General features: G+C 52.7%; 1 long non-coding RNA gene across 1 annotated transcript; it reads left to right on the forward strand.

Annotated features, from left to right (window-relative positions):
* Nucleotides 1-6268: 6268 nt before the first annotated feature.
* On the forward strand, nt 6269-7307 carry LOC120639086. Its single transcript, XR_005661270.1, has 2 exons — nt 6269-6520; nt 7222-7307. It is a non-coding gene; the product is annotated as an uncharacterized LOC120639086 (long non-coding RNA).
* Nucleotides 7308-13535: the final 6228 nt, after the last annotated feature.

The following is a 13535-nucleotide window of genomic DNA, read 5'->3' on the forward strand; positions in this document are numbered from 1 at the left end:
GCACTGATGGATAGAAAATACAGTGACCCATAGACATCAATCAGTCGTACTCACTGAGCATTTACTGTGTGCAGAGCTCTGCACTAAACACTTCGTGGAGTACGTTATAGCGATGTAACAGAGCTGGTGGGCAAATTCTCTGCCCATAGCAAACTTAGTTACCTTGAAAATTACCTGCACATATTTCAGTTTGGGGACAACAGCTGATTAGTCTATCTCAATTAATCTCAGGGTGAAAGTGGAACACACCGTTCTACTCCTGTTTTGTTTAAGCCCTTGATTGTCGGCTCCGCTGAAATGAAGTGAACCTCGGAGTCCTAAGATCTAAACCAAAATACTCAACACTTTTCGACAATAAACCAGTCCCATCAACCAATCAATCGTATTTATTGAGACCTTACTGTGTGCAGAACACTGTACTAAGTGACTGGGAGAGTAAAATATAACATAAATGACATATTCCCTGGCCAGAACAAGCTTAAAGTGGAAGAGACATTAATAGAAATAAATGACAGATATGGACATTAGTGCTGTGAAAACTGGGAGGAGGGGATGAGTAAAGGGAGCAAATCGGAGTGACGCAGAAGGGAATGGGAGAAGAGGAAAAGGGGGCTTAGTCTGGGAAGGCCTCTCGGAGGAGATGAGCCCGCAGTAAGGCTTTGAAGTGGAGGAGAGTTATTGTCTATCAGATTTGAGGAAGAAGGATGTGGCCAGGCCAGAAGCAGGATGTGGGCGAGAGATCGGCGGTGAGATAGAGGAGATGGAGGTCCATTGAGAGGGTTGGTATTAGAGGAGCAAAGTGTGTGGGCTGGTTGGAGTAAGGGAGCAGCGAGGTGAGGTAGGAGAGGGCAAGGAGATTGAGGGCTTTAAAGCCGCAGGTGAGAGGTTTCTGTTTGATGCAGGCGGGCAGGCCCATCTGATTCTAAGCTTCCTGAGGGCAATGACCTCGGCTTTCTTTTCCCTTGTAGAAAAAGCCAGGTTGTGGGGTTCAGAAAACGGGGGTTCTAGTGCTGGCTCTTTGTGTCATCAAAAGGAGAACGGTTCTGATCCAAACCCCCGCCCCAGCCCCGCCATCTCTAGGGAACCTGAAAAACAGTCGCTCAACATGGGCGGTGAAGTTCACGGTGGCTGTGAGGCCCGTGTGGGACCTGATCATCCTGTATCGACCCCAGCGCTTAGTACAGTGCTTGGCACAAAGCAAGAGCTTAACAAACACCATGATGATGATTATTCCTCTTACCGCGGTCCCCGTCCGACAGGTCCCGGCCCTACAGTCCAAAGCTGCGCTCGCTTTGGCAGGACATAAGTCCTCAAATCAATCGATAGTTGGTATTTATTGAGCACTTACTATGTGCAGAGCACTGTACTGAGCACGGGGGAGAGGTCAATACCGACATCTCAAACATCTCTCTGTGCATTTTGCGACGTTTACCACCCCTGCCTGCCTTCTTCCTCCCACGTGAGCTCTGACTGTGGGCAGCGAATGTGTCCGTTTACTGTTGTACTGACCTCTCCCAAGCACCTAGGGCAGTGCTCTGCACCCAGTAAGCTCTCAACAAATATGATGAAATGAATCTTCCTCCTCAGAATCACTGCTCTCCCGAGCACTTAGTACAGTGCTCCGTACACAGCAGGGGCTGAATAAATAGTACTGAGTGAAGTTCATTTACAAATTCCAAGGTACAAACGGGGATGCAGTTTCCACGTCAAATTTCCAACAGGGGCAAAAGCAGTGTGGCCCAGTGGCTAGAGCCCGGGCCTGGTGGTCAGAAGGCCCGGGGTTCTAATCCCGGCTCTGCCGCTTGTCTGCTGGGTGACCTTGGGCAAGTCGTTTGACTTCTCTGTGTTTCAGTTACCTCATTTGTAAAATAGGGATGAAATCCGTGAGCCCTGTGTGGGACAGGGACTGCGTCCAACCGGATCTGTTTGTATCTACCCCAGCGCTTAGTACAGTGCCTGGCATCTAGTAAGTGCTTAACAAATACCACAAGAAGAGGGGAAGGCGCCGAACGCTTTGCATCTAAGGCTTGCCAACTAAAATGAAAAAAGTGACCCCAAAAAACATTGCAACATAGAAATATAATCATGCTGCTGTTATAGTAGTATGCAAATTGGAGAAACAACTATATCTAGGGCAAAATGGCTTGAGTGTGAACTCATTAACCCAACCCATTACCCAAGTGGTGACGTCTTGAATGAAGTGGATTTTCTAAGCAAACAGTTCCTGATTCAGCCAGGCCATCATGTCCATTTAAGTTACTCTTTCTGGAAATTCAAAGCGCTTCACAGTGTTCCACGTACAACGGGCTTAAAGATGAGTTTTCCATCCAAACCCCCGGTAGAGAAGGAAAAATCCATCTCGGTTTTTAAATGAAGACAGAAGGGAAACGCTAGATTCGGAGCTTGTTGTGGGCAGGGAGCGTGCCTCTCAACCCTGTTGTCCTCTCCCAAGTGCTTAGATCAGGGCTCTGCACCCACTAAACGCTCCATAAATACCACTGACTGAATGAACTCTGTTCTACCGTCCGTTCCCGAGCACTCAGTCCAGGGCTCCGTACATAGTAAGCGCTCAATAAGTACCATTGACCTAACCTTTTCTGCCCCAGGTGAAACCTTTTACGACTCCTTCCCAGCAAATAATAAAGGCTCCTCACGAAGGAAAGTTCATCACCAACTCGAGCTCTCTGATTTTAAACACAGAGTCTACCAAGAGCCATCACTGTGAGTTTTAAAGCAAATTACAGCTGGGAGATACTTAATTATCCCCTGGGCGATAAAGCGTCACCCAACTCTGTTATACCGACCTCTCCCGAGCGCTCAGGACAGTGCGCTGCACACTCAAAGCGCTCAATAAATACCATATAAGTTGGGGGGGGGGGGTCCTTCCAGAAGCATGAGTCTTTAATCCCATCGATCAATCGCTGGCATTTATCAAGCACTCAACGCATGCAGAGTACTGCATCGATCTATTAATGGTATTTATTGAGCACTTTATTCACCCAGAACACTGTATTAATTAATGGGAATGATGGACCACTTAATGTGTGCGGCACACTGTATCAATTCATGGTATTTATTTAGCACTTCCTGCACTCAACACTGAATCAATTAAAGGTATTTACTGAGCACTTAATGGGTGCAGAGCACGCTATCAATGAATCAGTGGTATTTATTGCATTATATCATCTGAATTTATTGAGCACTTAATGTGTGCGCAGCACTTCATCGAATCAAAAGTACTCGAGCACTTAACGCACGCAGATCACCCTGTCCGTCGCTGGCATTTATCGATCGTTTATTCCGTGCAGAGCACTGTATCCATCAATCGGTGGTATCTGAGGAGCTCTCACTCTGGGCAGAACACTCTTATCAGTCAGTGGTATTTAGTGAGCGCTAACGCCAAGCCTCGAGCACTGAATCAATCAGTGGTATTTGACGCAGCTCTTACTCCACGTGAGCACTCTATCAGTCGGTGGAAGTTAATGGCTTCTTCCCCACTGCCTGCAAACATGCCCACGTCGCCCTCATCCTAAAAAACAACCCTCCCCTGACCCCACTGCCCCTCTCCTGGTATAGCCCCATCTCCCTCCTACCCTTCCTCTCCAAACCCCGGGAGCGAGTCGTCTACAATGGCTGCCTCCAATTCCTCAACTCCAACTGTCTCCTGGACGCCCTCCAACTGGGCACCCGTCCTCTCCACTCCACTGAAACCGCCCTCTCAAAGGTCATCCATGACCTCCTTATGCCAAATCCAACGGCTCCTGGTCCATCCTAATCCTCCTCGACCGCTCCGCTGCCTTTGACACTGTCGACCATCCCCTTCTCCTCCACACTTTATCTCACCTTGGCTTCACGGACTCTGTCCTCTCCCGGTTCTCCTCTTATCTTTCTGGCCGGTCATTCTCGGTCTCCTTCGCGGGCTCCTCCTCCCCCTCCCATCCTCTAACTGTGGGGGTCCCCAAGGGTCAGTTCTCGATCCCCTTCTGTCCTCCAACTACACTCACTCCCTCGGTGAACTCACTGGCTCCCACAGCTTCAACTATCATCTCTACGCCGATGACCCCCAAATCTCCATCTCCTCCCCTGTTCTCTCTCCCTCCCTCCAGGTTCACATCTCCTCCCGCCTTCAAGACGTCTCCACCTGGATGTCCTCCGGCCACCTCAAACTTAACACGTCCAAGACGGAGCTCCTTAACTTCCCTCCCAAACCCTAACCTTGACTTTCCCATCCCCGGAGACGGCACAACTAACCTTCCCATCTCACGAGCCTGTCGCCTCAGGTGACATCCTTGACTCGGCTCTCTCATGCGCCCCACACATCCAATCCGTCACCAAATCCTGCCGGTCTCACCTTCACGACATCGCCAAGATCCGCTCTCTCCTCTCCGTCCGAACGGCTATCTTACCGGTACGGGCTCTCGTAATATCCCGGCTGGATTATGGTGTCAGCCTCCTCTCTGATCTCCCTTCCTTCCGTCTCTCCCATCCCCGGTCTATTCTTCATTCCGCTGCCCGGCTCATCTTCCCGCAGAAACGCTCTGGGCCTGTCACTCCCCTCCGCAAAAACCTCCAGTGGTTACCTATCGACCTTCGCACGAAACAAAAACTTCTCACTCTAGGCTTCGAGGGTCTCCATCACCTTGCCCCCCTCCTACCTCTCTTCCCTTCTCTCTTTCTCCTGCCCACCCCGCACGCTCCGCTCCTCCGCCGCCCACCTCCTCGCCGTCCCCCGGTCTCGCCCGGCCCGCCGTCGACCCCCGGCCCGCGTCCTCCCGCGGTCCCGGAACGCCCTCCCTCCTCACCTCCGCCAAACTGACTCTCTTCCCCTCTTCAAAGCCCTACCGAGAGCTCACCTCCTCCAGGAGGCCTTCCCACACTGAGCCTTCCCTTTCCCTCCGCTCCCCCTCCCTATTCCCCTTCTCCCTCCCTCGGCTCTTCCCCCTTCCCCTCCCCACAGCACTTGCGCATATGTGTACATATGTATTATTCCACTTTATTAATGATGCGCACATATCTACAATTCTCGATCTATTCTGACGCTATTGGTGCCTGACTACTTGCTCTTTTTTTGTCATCCGTCTCCCCGCTTCCAGGCTGTGAGCCCGTCGTTGGGTAGGGATGGTCTCTGTTGCCGAGCTGTACTTTCCAAGCGCTCAGTACGGTGCTCTGCACAAAGTAAGTGCTCATTACATACAACTGAATGAATGTGAGGAGCGCTTCCCCGGGGCAGAGCGCTCTTACCAATCGGTGGTATTTGAGGAGCGCTTCCTCTTTGGGGAGCGCTCCATCCATCCATCAGTGGTCTCTGAGGGGCGCTTCCACCGGTGCGGAGCCCTGGATCCATCAGTGCTCTGTCCTGAGCCCCAGCTCCCATCGGTGCTATTTACTGAGCGCTTCCCCGGCGCGGAGCCCTATCCATCGGTGCTATGGACTGAGCGCTTCCCCCGCGCGGAGCCTCGATCCGTCAGTGCAACGTACTGAGCCCCAGCTCCCATCGGTGCTATGGACTGAGCGCTTCCCCGGCGCGGAGCCCTAGCCATCGGTGCTATGGACTGAGCGCTTCCCCCGCGCGGAGCCCTAGCCATCCATCGGTGCTATGGACTGAGCGCTTCCCCCGCGCGGAGCCCTATCCATCGGGGTTATGTCCTAAGCGCCTGCCCCGCGCGCAGCCCTCGATCCGCCCATCGATCAGTCGATCGATCGATCAGTCGAGCGGTGGGGGGGGGGGGGAGGAGGCGCGCTCCCCGCGGGCGGAGCAGCGTAGTAGGCGCTTAGGGGGGAGGGGCCGCTCCTGCCCGCGGGGAGAAGTCGTTTGGGAGGCGTCCGGGGCCGCGGACACTCACCGGGGCGGGCCACCGCCTCCACGACGGCCGCCGGAGCTGCTCGCCCCCCGCCGGGCCGCGGACACCTGCCGCCCAGGCCGCCGCGCCTGCGCACTGACCGGTCGGCTCCCGCTCCCGCTCCGCCGCGCGGGGGGCGGGGCCGGGCGCCGGCGGGAGGGGGCAAGCGCCCCCGTCGCTAAGGCAACGGCGGCCCCACGGCGCCTGCGCCGAACCGGAGCCCGCGCCGGAGGAGGGAGGGGGGAAGCCCCTCCGTCGTTAGGGCAACCCCAGCCCGACGGCGCCTGCGCGGAGTCCGGAGAGGGCGGGGCCCGACTCGAGGGGGCGGAACCGGAGGGGGAGGGGAAAGCGCCTCCGTCGCTGTGACAACGGCAGCCCGACGGCGCCTGCGCGGAACGGGGAGACGGCGGGGCCGCCTGAGGGGGCGGAGCTCGGGGGAAGCGTCTCCGTCGCCATGACGACCCGGCTCGCCCGCGCCTGCGCACTGCGCGGAGGCGGGGGGGCGAGCCCTCCGTCGCCATGACAACCCCAGCCTACCGGTGCCTGTCCCAGCCAATCCCATAATTCTCCGCTCCCGAGCGCTTAGGACAGTGCTCTGCACAAAGTGAGCGCTCAAGAAAGACGACTGACCTTCATCGTGCGCCCAGAGGATCCTCGGATACCACCGGTGGATCGGGAGGGTTAGTGCTTTATTCATTCAATCGTACTTATTGGGCGCTTACTACGTGCAGAGCACTGTACTAAGCATACTGCTTTCAAAAGCAAAGGGGAAAATAACTCCTTTTGCTCTTCCATTACGATTTTTATTGTCAGTAATCACAACAGCGGTATTTGGGAAGCCCTTACAATGTGCTAGACGCTGTTCGCAGCGCTGTGGTATATACCCATCAACGGTATTTTAAAAAGTGATGGTATGTGTTGAGCGCTTACTATGTGCAGAGCGCTGTCCTAAACGTTGGGGGGGATAAAAGGTCATCAGGTTGGTCCACGTGGGGCTCAGTCTTCACCCTCGTTTGACAGATGAGGGAACTGAGGCACAGAGAAGTGAAGCGACTCGCCCAAAGTCACCCAGCTGACAAGTGGCGGGGGGTGGGATTAGAACCCACGACCTGTGACTCCCAAGCCGGGGCTCTTTCTGCTGAGCCACTTATATATATATAAGTTAATATATATATAAGTTAATCAGACTAGACAGAGCCCCTGACCCCCCCTCCCCCCCCCCCGGATCGCGGTCTAAGGCGGTTGGAGAAGTGGTATCGAATTCCTCTATTACAGAGGAGGAAAAGGAGGCACAGGGAACCTGGGCCACTTGCCTGAGGTCACACAGCAGGCCAGTGGCGGAGCGAAGATTGGAACCCAGGTCCTCTGGTTTCCCTTTCAGGGCGGCAGTCGGACCGCTACAGGAAGGAAGAGGCGTTCAGGCCGAAAACCTCCAAGTGAGGGTGACATAAAGTGGTTTGATTGATAGTGAAGAGGAGATGTCGTCTTTGAAGAGCACTGATAGCTTCTGTCCACGCTGCAGGAGAAGCAGCGTGGCTCAGTGGAAAGAGCCGGGGCTTGGGAGTCAGAGGTCGTGGGTTCTAATCCCGGCTCCGCCGCTTGTCAGCTGTGTGACTTTGGGCAAGTCACTTCACTTCTCTGTGCCTCAGTTCCCTCATCTGGAAAATGGAGATGAAGACCGTCAGCCCCCTGTGGCACAACCTGATTACCTTGTATCTGAAGCAGCGTGGCTCAGTGGAAAGAGTCCCGGGTTGGGAGTCAGAGGTCGTGGGTTCTAATCCCGGCTCCGCCGCTTGTCAGCTGTGTGACTGTGGGCAAGTCACTTCACTTCTCTGTGCTTCATTTACCTCATCTGTAAAATGGGGATGAAGACCGTGAGCCCCATGTGGGACAACCTGATTACCTTGTATCTACTCCAGCGCTTAGAACAGTGCTTGGCACATAGTAAGCGCTTAACAAATACCAACATTGTTATTATTATTTGATTGTAAACAGCTCGCAGGTGGGAATGGGGGTCATTTTCATTTTTGCTTTCTTTTACATGGCACTGGTTAAGCGCCTACTATCTGCCAGGCACTGTACTGAGCCCTGGGGTAGATATCCACTAACCAGGTTGGACCCGGTCCCTGTCCCACGTGGGGCTCACAGTCTTAATCTCCATTTTCCAGAGGAGGGAACTGAGGCCCAGAGAAGTGAAGTGGCTTGCCCAAGGTCACCCGGCAGACAAGTGGTGGAGTCGGGATTAGAACCCGGCTCTTATCTAACTGCCAGGCCCAGGGCCTCTATCCATCAAGCCGCACCGCTTCTCCTTTCCCTCCCGGCGGCCGCCACTCAACCGGATCCTGAGGCAGCGTCAAGTAACAGGAACGGTGTCCTCAGAAATGGCACCACAACGAAATGGCACCACAACTACGCAACTAGAGAGGCAGCATGGCCCTTGTGGCAAGAGCCTGGGCATGGGGGGGGGGGGTCAAAGGACCTGAGTTCTAATCCCTGCTCCGCCAGCTACCCGCGGTGTGACCTTGAGCAAGTCACTTGCCTCATCTGTAAAATGGGGAATAAGACCTGGAGCCATGGAATGTGTAAAGCCATGGAATGTGTCTAACCCGGTTGGCTCGTATCTACCCCAGTGCTTAGTACAGTGCCTGGCGCGTAGTAAGTGCTTATCAAGTACCATTTAGAAAAACCCAAAAATTACAACTATCAGGTTAACAAAATAAAAAGAAACCGTCATGGTATCCGTCGGCACCACTTCAACCCCTCCCTCTTTCTCTCTTCTCCCCTGCTGCCAGGCTTGACTTCCATGCACCATTCGAGAACAGAGCCATATAATCAACAACCTGGAATGACTTTTATTCTTCTGAAAATACAGACACCGTAGAGAATATAGTGTGCGTTTGTCTTTCTCAACAGAACAACAATTTCCATAAATAACAAAAGCATAAATAAAATACAAAACAGATCCTGACACAGAGTGAAATTCCGAATAGGCTGCGAGTCTAGCGACGCTAGTACAGATGTCACCTTAAGAGCAACGGCGCTAACTGATCTCATACAGAATTGACGTCAGACCAGGTTAAAGAAAAAGAACCTCACTGTAGAAGAATAGAAGTTTTAATACGGATTTCAAACTGCATATTCATTTTTCCAACATTCATTGTTCTCCTAAGAGCAGCCTCACAGAAACACTGAGGTTTTCATTCGGGATGGCCTTTCCTGAAATTCTCATTGAGCTATTTCATCAAAGCACTCGTTGGTGAATTCTTTATTATAAATCTAAATAAAGGCCGTGGGTCAGGATCAGATGTTCTTGGGAAGGGAAAGGAGGAGTTCAAAACATTTTTTTTTTCTCCCTTACAGCGGAGAGACTGTCTGGGCTTTTACAAAGTGCTGTCGATCTATAAAGGTTGAAAAATCAGCGTCGAGGCACTAAGCTATGAAATCGATAATTAACGAGAGAGGGTACCATTCCTGAAATACGCCTGGAGGGGTGAACGACAGAAGTCGGCCACCCCCTTTAGACTGTAAGCTCTTTGTGGACAGAGAACACATCTACCAACTCTGTAACACTGTACCCTCCCCAGCGCTCGGTCCAGTGCTCTGCACACAGTAAGCGCTCAATGAATAGCAATGGTTTGAGTCCTTTGGTGGCCTGATAATCAGAGGACAGAAAATATGGACGGAAACCTGGCTCTTCCAAAGTATCAAATTGTGCTGTTCTCATCTCTGTTTTTCCGTTGGCCTCCCCTCTTAGAGCGTCAGCTCCGTTGAGGACAGGGGATGGGCCTTGTGCTTCTGTTGGGTTTTCGGGACCGCCCGGTACAGCGCGCCACATCCGCCGGGCGTGCAGTGAATCCCCCGACGGCCCGCCTCAACGCGGGCCAGTGCTCCCCACAAATGCCCCCGACCCCCAATGCTGCTTGCTGAAATTTTTTTTAAAGGTATCTGTAAAGCCCTTCCTACGTGTCAGGCGCCGTACTAAGCGCTGGGGTAGAGATACAAGTTTATCAGGATGGGCACGGGGCTCACAAAATACAAAAAGACCTCCAAATCTCCAAGCCTCTCTCACCCGTAGGATGCCAAGGTGAGAATGGATCTGGCAGAGCCACGAGGAGAGGACGAGAGATTCAGGCTCCCCGTAGCCCTCTCTGCTAGAGCTGGGGTTGAGGAGAAGCCGGAGCAATGAGACACTGTTTTCTGTCACACGGGGAAGCATCGTGGCTAGTGGAAAGAGCAAAGGCCCGAGGGAGTCAGAGGACCTGGGTTCCGATGCCGGCTCCGCCACTCGCCTGCCGTGCGACCTTGGCCGGGTCGCTTCTCTGGGCCTCGGTTTCTTTATCTGTAAAATGGCCATTGAGACTGGGAGGGTAGGTGCACTCTGGCTGATGAACAGGGGCCGGCAAAGCCTCCCCGGGCCAGAGATGCGCCCCACCCTCTCACCCCCACCAGTGCCAAATAGCAAACAGCTGAAAAGGTGGGAAAATCCAGACTCTTTCCCCAAACCCTTTGCATTTCCTGACTTTCCAGGAGACAGCGCAAGGGCTCCTTCGCTCCAAGCATTGGTTCCTCTGACCCGTCAACCCAAGAGATGGACAGAACCGGGAGGGCTCGGAGCCCAGGAACCTAACGGGGTTGGGCCGGGCTGCCAGGGTCTTATGAGAACAGATCCAACCCACGGCAAAATGGCCCTGGCATCTGCGGGTACCACAGACCTGTCAGCTCTGGCATCTCCAAACAGGGAGTGCCATCCGGGACCCACAGACGTAACAGGGCGAGAACTGGACCGACGAGAACGAAGGAGCCCCCCCGCCACCCCTGCCCCAGACGTTTTGCGACCGAGACCCTGCGCCGAGGAGTTCGTGTACATTCCAAGCGCTTAGTACAGTGCTCTGCACATAGTAAGCGCTCAATAAATACTATTGAATGAATGTACGAGAAGCAGCACGACCCAGCGGATAGAGCCCGGGCCTGGGAGTTGAGGCCCTGGCTTCTAATCTTGTATTGTACCCTCCCAAGCGCTTAGTACAGTGCTTTGCACACAATAAGCGCCCGATAAATACAACTGAATGAAAGAATAATCCCGGCTCCGCCACTTGCCTGCTGGGTGACCTTGGGCAAGTCAAATCACTTCTCTGGGCCTCAGTTCCCCCTTCTGTAAAACAGGGAGGAAGACTGTGAGCCCCACGTGGGACAGGGCCTGGGTCCAGCCTGATTAGCCTGTATCTACCCCAGTGCTTATTACAGTGCTGTAAATGCTTAACAAATACCCTTTAAAAATGAATAAAATGGTGGCCCTGGCTCACGCGGAACCAATTGTGCCCTGTGGTCTCTGTCCGTCAGACTCCCGCCAGGGTAGCGCGGATCAAGAACGCATGCCACAAAGATGAGGTGGACAGAACAACACCGGATCTGGCCTAAGGGGGTCCCCCCGCCCCATCCCACCCCGCCTCTCCCCTCTGTGCTTTTCTCAAGCCAAAGTGAATCCCCCCCACCACAGCGAGGAACACGACATCCAAAATGGCTGTTTTCAAGATGGTCGTTATCCGTTCTGTGCCATGGAGAATTTCCAGAGGGAAACTGGCAGGGGGCAAAGCGTTGAGGGTGAGAGGGCTGGGAGAGCCCCGATAAAGATCACAGTAACATTTTCCACCCAAAGCAGTCCCCCACCTTTCCCTACGCAGAAAGACAGAACTTGACTACCGATAATGTTCTTTTTCAGGTGAGGAGGGTCCTGATGGACAGGAAGTCCCTCCCTCTGTGCCCAGACAGAAAGGCCATCCTCTTGCCCTGTCAGAGGATAAGCTCCTGGAGGGCAGGGAACGAGTCAGCGACTCAGTTTTCTTACTTCCCAAGCGCTTAAAACAGTGCGGTGCACCCAGTGGATGCTTAATAAATAGTAATGGGGGTCCCAGCATTTGCAGGTGGAAGGCACTCAGGAAATACTGTCCGTTCACCGACGGAATGGGGCGGAACGATAATGGAGGATGTTGAAGTTCCTTCCGGCTAAAGGAGGCCCCGGCCTCGCTGCTGAAAACCAGGGTCTCTCCTTTTCCGGTGGGAATTCGCTTTAGAGCGGAGTGGGAGGGAGGGGATCGGGAGAGAGGATCGGGATTCCAGGATCTCAACTCCAAAGCCATGTTGTGTTCCGGGCAAGATTGGTTTGGGTTACCCAACTTTAGACCACCAGACGAGGAAGAGGGAGAGGTACACTCTCCCAAGTGCTTTGAACAGTGCTCTGCACATAGTAAGGGCTATATGAATACTATTGATTGACTGAGTGATTGACTGGGGCCCCGTTCTTTCACTCTGGGTCTAGAAAAGTCCTGACAAAGCATGATTTTCATCGGGCAAATTTATGGGCCTTGACTGACTCCTCAGTCTTGTTCACCCGCACGTGCAGACGTGCCTGGGAATCAAAATGGATGACCGGAGCCTGCCCGTTGCCTCACCCAGGACTTGACGCCGCTCCCCAGAGACCAAGAGAAGCAGAGTGGCCTAGTGAAAAGAGCATGGGCCGGGGAGCCAGAGGAACTGGGTTCTAATTCCGACTCGGCCACTCGTCTGCTGTGTGACCTTAGGCAGGATGCTTCACTTCTCTGGGCCTCGGTTCCCTCTTCTTAATAATGGAGACTAAGACTGAGTTCTTTGTGGGCTAGGGACCACGGTCCACCCTGATTATCTTGTATCTACTCCAGCACTTAGTAGAATGCCTGGCACATAGTAAGTGCCTAAAAAATACCACAAAAAGAGAGAGAGAAAGAGATAGATAGAGAGCAGCCATATATCTAGGACTGGTTTAAACCTCCCAAAAAGGATAATTTCCCCTCTTCAAGCCGGGAGGCGGGGGTCATAAATAAGTTTATCACTTAGTGGACACTTCTTTCACTACCTACATAGATACACTGACACTTAGATACACCGAGTGCTCAGTTACGGCGACAGGCCGCTTCAAACGTACAATTGCCCTCAAAAATCAAGTCCGGGAGTCCTTTACCTGCATTCGGCTTTCGGTGGAGGGATCAGGACAGAGGTCACAAGACAGAAATCACACTTTGGCACGTGTCATTAAGAGGAGACAGAGGGAACCCCACAATTCTCAGAAGCGAGAGTTTCTTCAAAAAAATACCACCCCACTTTCACAGATTTTTGTTTTCTCGATAGATAGACACAAATCTCTGGTCCACGTTTACAAGATATGGTTGCGACACTGAAAGGGTAATTCTCCATTTACAGAACAAATTACACACACTGTAGAACTCTGGTTCACGAGGACACATAAAAATGTACAGAAAATCGAATAAATACAAGCTAGTTCTTCGACAACACAAGCTACTGCAAAGCCTTAGAGAACTCCTCTCTGAAATATGAGATAATTCCGAGAGGTGGGTTTTGTGCAGGATTTTGCAATGCTATTGTCTGAAAAAAATAAGTGCCTTCAGAACCGTTTCTTCCCAATATATTCTGTTTTGGAACAAATGTGGAGAATATTTTAAAATTTCAAGAGGTGCTTCTTGAGCTCCTGCCCTTCAGAATCAATGACATTTACTGAGCATCTACTGTGTGCAGAGCAAGGAGAGAAAGTGCAGCAGAGACCAAGGAAAGGACGTGTGTGGAGAGCAAAGGAGAGAAAATGTGACGAAGCAAGGAGAGAAAGCAACAGTGAGAAAAGGGAGAAAGCAGGACAGGGAAAGGGGA

Source organism: Ornithorhynchus anatinus, chromosome 21 (genome assembly GCF_004115215.2).
Source record: "Ornithorhynchus anatinus isolate Pmale09 chromosome 21, mOrnAna1.pri.v4, whole genome shotgun sequence".
Taxonomy (NCBI): Eukaryota; Metazoa; Chordata; class Mammalia; order Monotremata; family Ornithorhynchidae; genus Ornithorhynchus; species Ornithorhynchus anatinus.